The following is an 11034-nucleotide window of genomic DNA, read 5'->3' on the forward strand; positions in this document are numbered from 1 at the left end:
GTTATTGCTTTGCAACTCTCATATTTTGTAATGACTTTTGATCCGTTTTTCATGTGTTATAATATCTCCAATTTTTTCCCGCCTCGGAACATGTTTTCCGTTTTTTCATCACTTGAGGTTTTAAGGTATGTTTCTATATCTTTAATCTCTTTTTTCATATATCTATTTCACAATTGTATACATGTCAGGTAAAAAAAGAGTATTTCTCACACACAATAATTGAAAGATGGAGAATCACTCTATATCATTTTTCCATTCTTTTTTTAATTGTGCTATTTTTCATATAAAATCATTTTAAATGCTTATGTTCATTGGGTGCTAATTTTTCTCAATCAATTTGTTCTAAATTTAGATTGTTAATCCATAATATTGACAGTATCACCTAAAGGTGATTATATTGCTGGTTTAAGCCCTAGAGGCCAATACTTTTGGTACTTATATCGAATTATTTATTAATAATAAAAGGCTTTTTCTTTATTATGTTTGTTTAATAAAGTCCCTAGGATAGCTAGTCCGTTTAATGTATCAAGTGTGACTTGATCATGAAATCACATTAAACATAAGGACACTATTTTTAATGTATCCGTAGTCGAGCTTTATTGTGAAGTGGGATAACATTAAAGCATTAAGACTATTATGTCTATAGACTGATGATCACATCTCATGGATCATGGATATGGAGTTATCAAGTCTTAAACATAGGTATGAATATTAAGAGTAATATTTATACTGGATTGACCCGCTATGAGAGTACTATATAGAAAGTTATGCAAAGTGTCACAAGTTATTCTCATGGTGATAATGGTGTATACCACCCTTCGACCTGAAACCACTATGGACCCTAGATGTAGAGTCGAGTGCTTTATTGCTGATCAAACATTGTCCGTAACTGGATAACCATAAAGACAGTTGATGGGTACTCCACGAAGCATGCTGAGGGATATGAGTGACCTAGATGAAATTTGCCCATCCTATATAACAGAATAAATGTCTATGGACCCAATATTGAACTGGACAAGGATGACACGGTCTATGCCTTGTGTTCAATATAGACATAAGGGCAAAAGGGTAATTATGCACATAAGTATTATCATAGAAGGATTTGTCAGATCACATGAAATTTTCGTGTCTTGGGTAGGAGTGATGTGTTGCTAGATACCACTCACTGTTTATCATGTTAAATATGTGATTTAATATAATTGCCAATGCCGCGATAACCTACAGGGTCACACACAAAGGACGGATTCATGAAAGATAGAGTAACTAAGGAACACCGTAAGGTACGGTGCACTTAAGTGAATTGTAGAACATCGTAATGTATGGTGTACTTAAATAGAATAAAAAATTGGTAAGGTACCATGGGCTTAACTGATTTTGGGCATATTATAAGATATGGGCCACATACACTTAAGTGGGCCTTTTAGCTTGAAGCCTACACAAGTGGTTCTGTAAATAGAACCCTTGTGCAGAAGTATTCTTTTTTTGCAGTTGCATTTTTTGTTTTCTCTCTCTCTCTCTCTCTCTCACTCAAAGCCTTCATTCATAGCAGCTAGCACTGAGATTGAAGGAATCCGTTCGTGTGGAATGAGTAGAGGCGTTATCGTCGTTCAATGTTTGTGATCGCTTTGTAGATCTGCATCAAAGGTTTCAATCATCACAAGAGGTAAATATTCTATCACTGATCATGCCCATTCGTAAGGATTACTAAAGGAGAAAATTTTAATTTCTGCTGCATTTTGGATCGCCGTTCTCCTTCATATATGACTTTTGAAGGGCTAACACAGGTATTTAAAAGTAATTTTATTTATAAAAAAAGATCTAGATTTATTTGACTTTTTTTTGTTCTTTCTTCTTTGCATGAATAAATGTTTTGTATCAAACATACAACTTATTTACCATTAGTTTTGATGAAATAATATTGTATTGTTGAGTTTAAAAATTCAAGAATAATTTTATATATGGGGATGTAGCTCAAATGGTAGAGTGCTCGCTTTGCATGCGAGAGGTACAGTGTTCGATCCCCTGCATCTCCAATTAAAGTATTGTTAATCAGTGATGTATGTATAGGAATGACTTAGATTTTTATAATTCCTATTTTAGAATTTTCACGTTAGTGAGAGAGAGAGAATCTCGTAATAAAATCCAAAACAAACAAGAGGGAGATGTAATAAATGAGAACAAAAATATTTTATTAACAAGTGAAAGCATGATGTGACCTGACCTGAGCCAATACTAATGAACCAATTGAACTAGACTTGCTTTTCGAGGAGTGTTGCACAGTGCACCATACATAAGTCACTATAGCTTCCTAGAAGTCAATTTCCTGCGGCCACTACCTCCAATAACTAGATTCATGAGTCGTTATTAGTGGCAACATTAGCTACTTCCCCCCAACACTTCCCTATTCGACCTTCGTCTTTCTTGTTTGCTAGCTAACGAAAATAGTACAACGATTGCGATTGATGTGCCTCTTGTGGCTCAAAAACTATTTATTTGGGGCTTTTAAGCCGCTGTTGATCTCCTTAGGATGTTGTTGCTTTGCAGCTCTCATATTCTGTAATGACTTTTGATCCGTTTTTCATGTGTTATAATATCTTCAATTTTTACCGCCTCGGAACATGTTTTCCTTTTTTTCATCACTTGAGGTTTTAAGGTATGCTTCTACATCTTTAATCTCTTTTTTCATATATCTATTTCACAATTATATACGTGTCAGGTAAAAAAAGGAGTATTTCTCACACACAATAATTGAAAGATGTAGAATCACTATGTATCATTTTTCCATTCTTTTTTTAATTGTGGTATTTTCCATATAAAATCATTTTAAATGCTTATGTTCATTGGGTGCTAATTTTTCTCAATCAATTTGTTCTAAGTTTTGATTGTTAATCCATAATATTGACAGTATCACGTAATGGTGATTATATGACTTTTGAAGGGCTAACACAAGTATTTAAAAGTAATTTTATTTATAAAAAAAAAAAGATTTAGATTTATTTGACGTTTTTTTTTATCTTTCTTCTTTGCATGAATAAATGTTTTGTAGCAAACATGCAACTTATTTACCATTATTGATGAAATAATATTGTACTGTTGAGTTTAAAAATTCAAGAATAATTTTATATATGGGGATGTAGCTCAAATCGTAGAGCGCTCGCTTTGCATGCGAGAGGTACAGGGTTTAATCCCCTGCATCTCCAATTAAAGTATTGTTAATCAGTTATGTATGTATAGGAATGACTTAGATTTTTATAATTCCTATTTTAGAATTTTCACGTTATAGAGAGAGAGAGAGAGAATCTCGTAATAAAATCCAAAACAAACAAGAGGGAGATGTAAAAAATGAGAACAAAAATATTTTATTAACAAGTGAAAGCATGATGTGACCTGACCTGAGTAATTACTACTTCCCCCCAACACTTCCCTATTCGACCTTCGTCTTTCTTGTTTGCTAGCTAACGAAAATAGTACAACGATTGCGATTGATGTGCCTCTTGTGGCTCAAAAACTATTTATTTGGGGCTTTTAAGCCGCTGTTGATCTCCTTAGGATGTTGTTGCTTTGCAGCTCTCATATTCTGTAATGACTTTTGATCCGTTTTTCATGTGTTATAATATCTTCAATTTTTACCGCCTCGGAACATGTTTTCCTTTTTTTCATCACTTGAGGTTTTAAGGTATGCTTCTACATCTTTAATCTCTTTTTTCATATATCTATTTCACAATTATATACGTGTCAGGTAAAAAAGGAGTATTTCTCACACACAATAATTGAAAGATGTAGAATCACTATGTATCATTTTTCCATTCTTTTTTTAATTGTGGTATTTTCCATATAAAATCATTTTAAATGCTTATGTTCATTGGGTGCTAATTTTTCTCAATCAATTTGTTCTAAGTTTTGATTGTTAATCCATAATATTGACAGTATCACGTAATGGTGATTATATGACTTTTGAAGGGCTAACACAAGTATTTAAAAGTAATTTTATTTATAAAAAAAAAAAAGATTTAGATTTATTTGACGTTTTTTTTATCTTTCTTCTTTGCATGAATAAATGTTTTGTAGCAAACATGCAACTTATTTACCATTATTGATGAAATAATATTGTACTGTTGAGTTTAAAAATTCAAGAATAATTTTATATATGGGGATGTAGCTCAAATCGTAGAGCGCTCGCTTTGCATGCGAGAGGTACAGGGTTTAATCCCCTGCATCTCCAATTAAAGTATTGTTAATCAGTTATGTATGTATAGGAATGACTTAGATTTTTATAATTCCTATTTTAGAATTTTCACGTTATAGAGAGAGAGAGAGAGAATCTCGTAATAAAATCCAAAACAAACAAGAGGGAGATGTAAAAAATGAGAACAAAAATATTTTATTAACAAGTGAAAGCATGATGTGACCTGACCTGAATAATTACTAATGAACCAATTGAACTAGACTTGCTTTTCGAGGAGTGTTGCACATTGCACCAAACATAAGTCCTTATAGCTTCCTAGAAGTCAATTTCCTGCGGCCACTACCTCCAATAACTAGATTCGTGAGTCGTTATTAGTGGCAACATGAGCTACTTCCCCCCAACACTTCCCTACCCGACCTTCGTCTTTCTTGTTTGCTAGCTAATGAAAATAGTACAACGATTGCGATTGATGTGCCTCTTGTGGCTCAAAAACTGTTTATTTGGGGCTTTTAAGCCGCTGTTGATCTCCTTAAGATGTTATTGCTTTGCAACTCTCATATTTTGTAATGACTTTTGATCCGTTTTTCATGTGTTATAATATCTCCAATTTTTTCCCGCCTCGGAACATGTTTTCCGTTTTTTCATCACTTGAGGTTTTAAGGTATGTTTCTATATCTTTAATCTCTTTTTTCATATATCTATTTCACAATTGTATACATGTCAGGTAAAAAAAGAGTATTTCTCACACACAATAATTGAAAGATGGAGAATCACTCTATATCATTTTTCCATTCTTTTTTTAATTGTGCTATTTTTCATATAAAATCATTTTAAATGCTTATGTTCATTGGGTGCTAATTTTTCTCAATCAATTTGTTCTAAATTTAGATTGTTAATCCATAATATTGACAGTATCACCTAAAGGTGATTATATTGCTGGTTTAAGCCCTAGAGGCCAATACTTTTGGTACTTATATCGAATTATTTATTAATAATAAAAGGCTTTTTCTTTATTATGTTTGTTTAATAAAGTCCCTAGGATAGCTAGTCCGTTTAATGTATCAAGTGTGACTTGATCATGAAATCACATTAAACATAAGGACACTATTTTTAATGTATCCGTAGTCGAGCTTTATTGTGAAGTGGGATAACATTAAAGCATTAAGACTATTATGTCTATAGACTGATGATCACATCTCATGGATCATGGATATGGAGTTATCAAGTCTTAAACATAGGTATGAATATTAAGAGTAATATTTATACTGGATTGACCCGCTATGAGAGTACTATATAGAAAGTTATGCAAAGTGTCACAAGTTATTCTCATGGTGATAATGGTGTATACCACCCTTCGACCTGAAACCACTATGGACCCTAGATGTAGAGTCGAGTGCTTTATTGCTGATCAAACATTGTCCGTAACTGGATAACCATAAAGACAGTTGATGGGTACTCCACGAAGCATGCTGAGGGATATGAGTGACCTAGATGAAATTTGCCCATCCTATATAACAGAATAAATGTCTATGGACCCAATATTGAACTGGACAAGGATGACACGGTCTATGCCTTGTGTTCAATATAGACATAAGGGCAAAAGGGTAATTATGCACATAAGTATTATCATAGAAGGATTTGTCAGATCACATGAAATTTTCGTGTCTTGGGTAGGAGTGATGTGTTGCTAGATACCACTCACTGTTTATCATGTTAAATATGTGATTTAATATAATTGCCAATGCCGCGATAACCTACAGGGTCACACACAAAGGACGGATTCATGAAAGATAGAGTAACTAAGGAACACCGTAAGGTACGGTGCACTTAAGTGAATTGTAGAACATCGTAATGTATGGTGTACTTAAATAGAATAAAAAATTTGGTAAGGTACCATGGGCTTAACTGATTTTGGGCATATTATAAGATATGGGCCACATACACTTAAGTGGGCCTTTTAGCTTGAAGCCTACACAAGTGGTTCTGTAAATAGAACCCTTGTGCAGAAGTATTCTTTTTTTGCAGTTGCATTTTTTGTTTTCTCTCTCTCTCTCTCTCACTCACTCAAAGCCTTCATTCATAGCAGCTAGCACTGAGATTGAAGGAATCCGTTCGTGTGGAATGAGTAGAGGCGTTATCGTCGTTCAATGTTTGTGATCGCTTTGTAGATCTGCATCAAAGGTTTCAATCATCACAAGAGGTAAATATTCTATCACTGATCATGCCCATTCGTAAGGATTACTAAAGGAGAAAATTTTAATTTCTGCTGCATTTTGGATCGCCGTTCTCCTTCATATATGACTTTTGAAGGGCTAACACAGGTATTTAAAAGTAATTTTATTTATAAAAAAAAGATCTAGATTTATTTGACTTTTTTTTTTGTTCTTTCTTCTTTGCATGAATAAATGTTTTGTATCAAACATACAACTTATTTACCATTAGTTTTGATGAAATAATATTGTATTGTTGAGTTTAAAAATTCAAGAATAATTTTATATATGGGGATGTAGCTCAAATGGTAGAGTGCTCGCTTTGCATGCGAGAGGTACAGTGTTCGATCCCCTGCATCTCCAATTAAAGTATTGTTAATCAGTGATGTATGTATAGGAATGACTTAGATTTTTATAATTCCTATTTTAGAATTTTCACGTTAGTGAGAGAGAGAGAATCTCGTAATAAAATCCAAAACAAACAAGAGGGAGATGTAATAAATGAGAACAAAAATATTTTATTAACAAGTGAAAGCATGATGTGACCTGACCTGAGCCAATACTAATGAACCAATTGAACTAGACTTGCTTTTCGAGGAGTGTTGCACAGTGCACCATACATAAGTCACTATAGCTTCCTAGAAGTCAATTTCCTGCGGCCACTACCTCCAATAACTAGATTCATGAGTCGTTATTAGTGGCAACATTAGCTACTTCCCCCCAACACTTCCCTATTCGACCTTCGTCTTTCTTGTTTGCTAGCTAACGAAAATAGTACAACGATTGCGATTGATGTGCCTCTTGTGGCTCAAAAACTATTTATTTGGGGCTTTTAAGCCGCTGTTGATCTCCTTAGGATGTTGTTGCTTTGCAGCTCTCATATTCTGTAATGACTTTTGATCCGTTTTTCATGTGTTATAATATCTTCAATTTTTACCGCCTCGGAACATGTTTTCCTTTTTTTCATCACTTGAGGTTTTAAGGTATGCTTCTACATCTTTAATCTCTTTTTTCATATATCTATTTCACAATTATATACGTGTCAGGTAAAAAAGGAGTATTTCTCACACACAATAATTGAAAGATGTAGAATCACTATGTATCATTTTTCCATTCTTTTTTTAATTGTGGTATTTTCCATATAAAATCATTTTAAATGCTTATGTTCATTGGGTGCTAATTTTTCTCAATCAATTTGTTCTAAGTTTTGATTGTTAATCCATAATATTGACAGTATCACGTAATGGTGATTATATGACTTTTGAAGGGCTAACACAAGTATTTAAAAGTAATTTTATTTATAAAAAAAAAAAAGATTTAGATTTATTTGACGTTTTTTTTTATCTTTCTTCTTTGCATGAATAAATGTTTTGTAGCAAACATGCAACTTATTTACCATTATTGATGAAATAATATTGTACTGTTGAGTTTAAAAATTCAAGAATAATTTTATATATGGGGATGTAGCTCAAATCGTAGAGCGCTCGCTTTGCATGCGAGAGGTACAGGGTTTAATCCCCTGCATCTCCAATTAAAGTATTGTTAATCAGTTATGTATGTATAGGAATGACTTAGATTTTTATAGTTCCTATTTTAGAATTTTCACGTTATAGAGAGAGAGAGAGAGAATCTCGTAATAAAATCCAAAACAAACAAGAGGGAGATGTAAAAAATGAGAACAAAAATATTTTATTAACAAGTGAAAGCATGATGTGACCTGACCTGAGTAATTACTAATGAACCAATTGAACTAGACTTGCTTTTCGAGGAGTGTTGCACATTGCACCAAACATAAGTCCTTATAGCTTCCTAGAAGTCAATTTCCTGCGGCCACTACCTCCAATAACTAGATTCGTGAGTCGTTATTAGTGGCAACATGAGCTACTTCCCCCCAACACTTCCCTACCCGACCTTCGTCTTTCTTGTTTGCTAGCTAATGAAAATAGTACAACGATTGCGATTGATGTGCCTCTTGTGGCTCAAAAACTGTTTATTTGGGGCTTTTAAGCCGCTGTTGATCTCCTTAAGATGTTATTGCTTTGCAACTCTCATATTTTGTAATGACTTTTGATCCGTTTTTCATGTGTTATAATATCTCCAATTTTTTCCCGCCTCGGAACATGTTTTCCGTTTTTTCATCACTTGAGGTTTTAAGGTATGTTTCTATATCTTTAATCTCTTTTTTCATATATCTATTTCACAATTGTATACATGTCAGGTAAAAAAAGAGTATTTCTCACACACAATAATTGAAAGATGGAGAATCACTCTATATCATTTTTCCATTCTTTTTTTAATTGTGCTATTTTTCATATAAAATCATTTTAAATGCTTATGTTCATTGGGTGCTAATTTTTCTCAATCAATTTGTTCTAAATTTAGATTGTTAATCCATAATATTGACAGTATCACCTAAAGGTGATTATATTGCTGGTTTAAGCCCTAGAGGCCAATACTTTTGGTACTTATATCGAATTATTTATTAATAATAAAAGGCTTTTTCTTTATTATGTTTGTTTAATAAAGTCCCTAGGATAGCTAGTCCGTTTAATGTATCAAGTGTGACTTGATCATGAAATCACATTAAACATAAGGACACTATTTTTAATGTATCCGTAGTCGAGCTTTATTGTGAAGTGGGATAACATTAAAGCATTAAGACTATTATGTCTATAGACTGATGATCACATCTCATGGATCATGGATATGGAGTTATCAAGTCTTAAACATAGGTATGAATATTAAGAGTAATATTTATACTGGATTGACCCGCTATGAGAGTACTATATAGAAAGTTATGCAAAGTGTCACAAGTTATTCTCATGGTGATAATGGTGTATACCACCCTTCGACCTGAAACCACTATGGACCCTAGATGTAGAGTCGAGTGCTTTATTGCTGATCAAACATTGTCCGTAACTGGATAACCATAAAGACAGTTGATGGGTACTCCACGAAGCATGCTGAGGGATATGAGTGACCTAGATGAAATTTGCCCATCCTATATAACAGAATAAATGTCTATGGACCCAATATTGAACTGGACAAGGATGACACGGTCTATGCCTTGTGTTCAATATAGACATAAGGGCAAAAGGGTAATTATGCACATAAGTATTATCATAGAAGGATTTGTCAGATCACATGAAATTTTCGTGTCTTGGGTAGGAGTGATGTGTTGCTAGATACCACTCACTGTTTATCATGTTAAATATGTGATTTAATATAATTGCCAATGCCGCGATAACCTACAGGGTCACACACAAAGGACAGATTCATGAAAGATAGAGTAACTAAGGAACACCGTAAGGTACGGTGCACTTAAGTGAATTGTAGAACATCGTAATGTATGATGTACTTAAATAGAATAAAAAATTTGGTAAGGTACCATGGGCTTAAGTGATTTTGGGCATATTATAAGATATGGGCCACATACACTTAAGTGGGCCTTTTAGCTTGAAGCCTACACAAGTGGTTCTGTAAATAGAACCCTTGTGCAGAAGTATTCTTTTTTTGCAGTTGCATTTTTTGTTTTCTCTCTCTCTCTCTCTCTCTCTCTCTCTCACTCAAAGCCTTCATTCATAGCAGCTAGCACTGAGATTGAAGGAATCCGTTCGTGTGGAATGAGTAGAGGCGTTATCGTCGTTCAATGTTTGTGATCGCTTTGTAGATCTGCATCAAAGGTTTCAATCATCACAAGAGGTAAATATTCTATCACTGATCATGCCCATTCGTAAGGATTACTAAAGGAGAAAATTTTAATTTCTGCTGCATTTTGGATCGCCGTTCTCCTTCATATATGACTTTTGAAGGGCTAACACAGGTATTTAAAAGTAATTTTATTTATAAAAAAAAGATCTAGATTTATTTGACTTTTTTTTTGTTCTTTCTTCTTTGCATGAATAAATGTTTTGTATCAAACATACAACTTATTTACCATTAGTTTTGATGAAATAATATTGTATTGTTGAGTTTAAAAATTCAAGAATAATGTTATATATGGGGATGTAGCTCAAATGGTAGAGTGCTCGCTTTGCATGCGAGAGGTACAGGGTTCGATCCCCTGCATCTCCAATTAAAGTATTGTTAATCAGTGATGTATGTATAGGAATGACTTAGATTTTTATAATTCCTATTTTAGAATTTTCAAGTTAGTGAGAGAGAGAGAATCTCGTAATAAAATCCAAAACAAACAAGAGGGAGATGTAATAAATGAGAACAAAAATATTTTATTAACAAGTGAAAGCATGATGTGACCTGACCTGAGCCAATACTAATGAACCAATTGAACTAGACTTGCTTTTCGAGGAGTGTTGCACAGTGCACCATACATAAGTCACTATAGCTTCCTAGAAGTCAATTTCCTGCGGCCACTACCTCCAATAACTAGATTCACGAGTCGTTATTAGTGGCAACATTAGCTACTTCCCCCCAACACTTCCCTATTCGACCTTCGTCTTTCCTGTTTGCTAGCTAACGAAAATAGTACAACGATTGCGATTGATGTGCCTCTTGTGGCTCAAAAACTATTTATTTGGGGCTTTTAAGCCGCTGTTGATCTCCTTAGGATGTTGTTGCTTTGCAGCTCTCATATTCTGTAATGACTTTTGATCCGTTTTTCATGTGTTATAATATCTT

At 33.7% G+C, this 11034-nt stretch overlaps 1 non-coding gene across 1 annotated transcript; it reads left to right on the forward strand.

Moving 5' to 3' along the window:
- The first annotated feature begins 10397 nt into the window (after positions 1–10397).
- Positions 10398–10470, forward strand: TRNAA-UGC (transfer RNA alanine (anticodon UGC)). The gene has a single exon. It is a non-coding gene; the product is annotated as a tRNA-Ala (tRNA).
- Positions 10471–11034: the final 564 nt, after the last annotated feature.

Source organism: Lathyrus oleraceus, chromosome 7, assembly GCF_024323335.1.
Source record: "Lathyrus oleraceus cultivar Zhongwan6 chromosome 7, CAAS_Psat_ZW6_1.0, whole genome shotgun sequence".
Taxonomy (NCBI): Eukaryota; Viridiplantae; Streptophyta; class Magnoliopsida; order Fabales; family Fabaceae; genus Lathyrus; species Lathyrus oleraceus.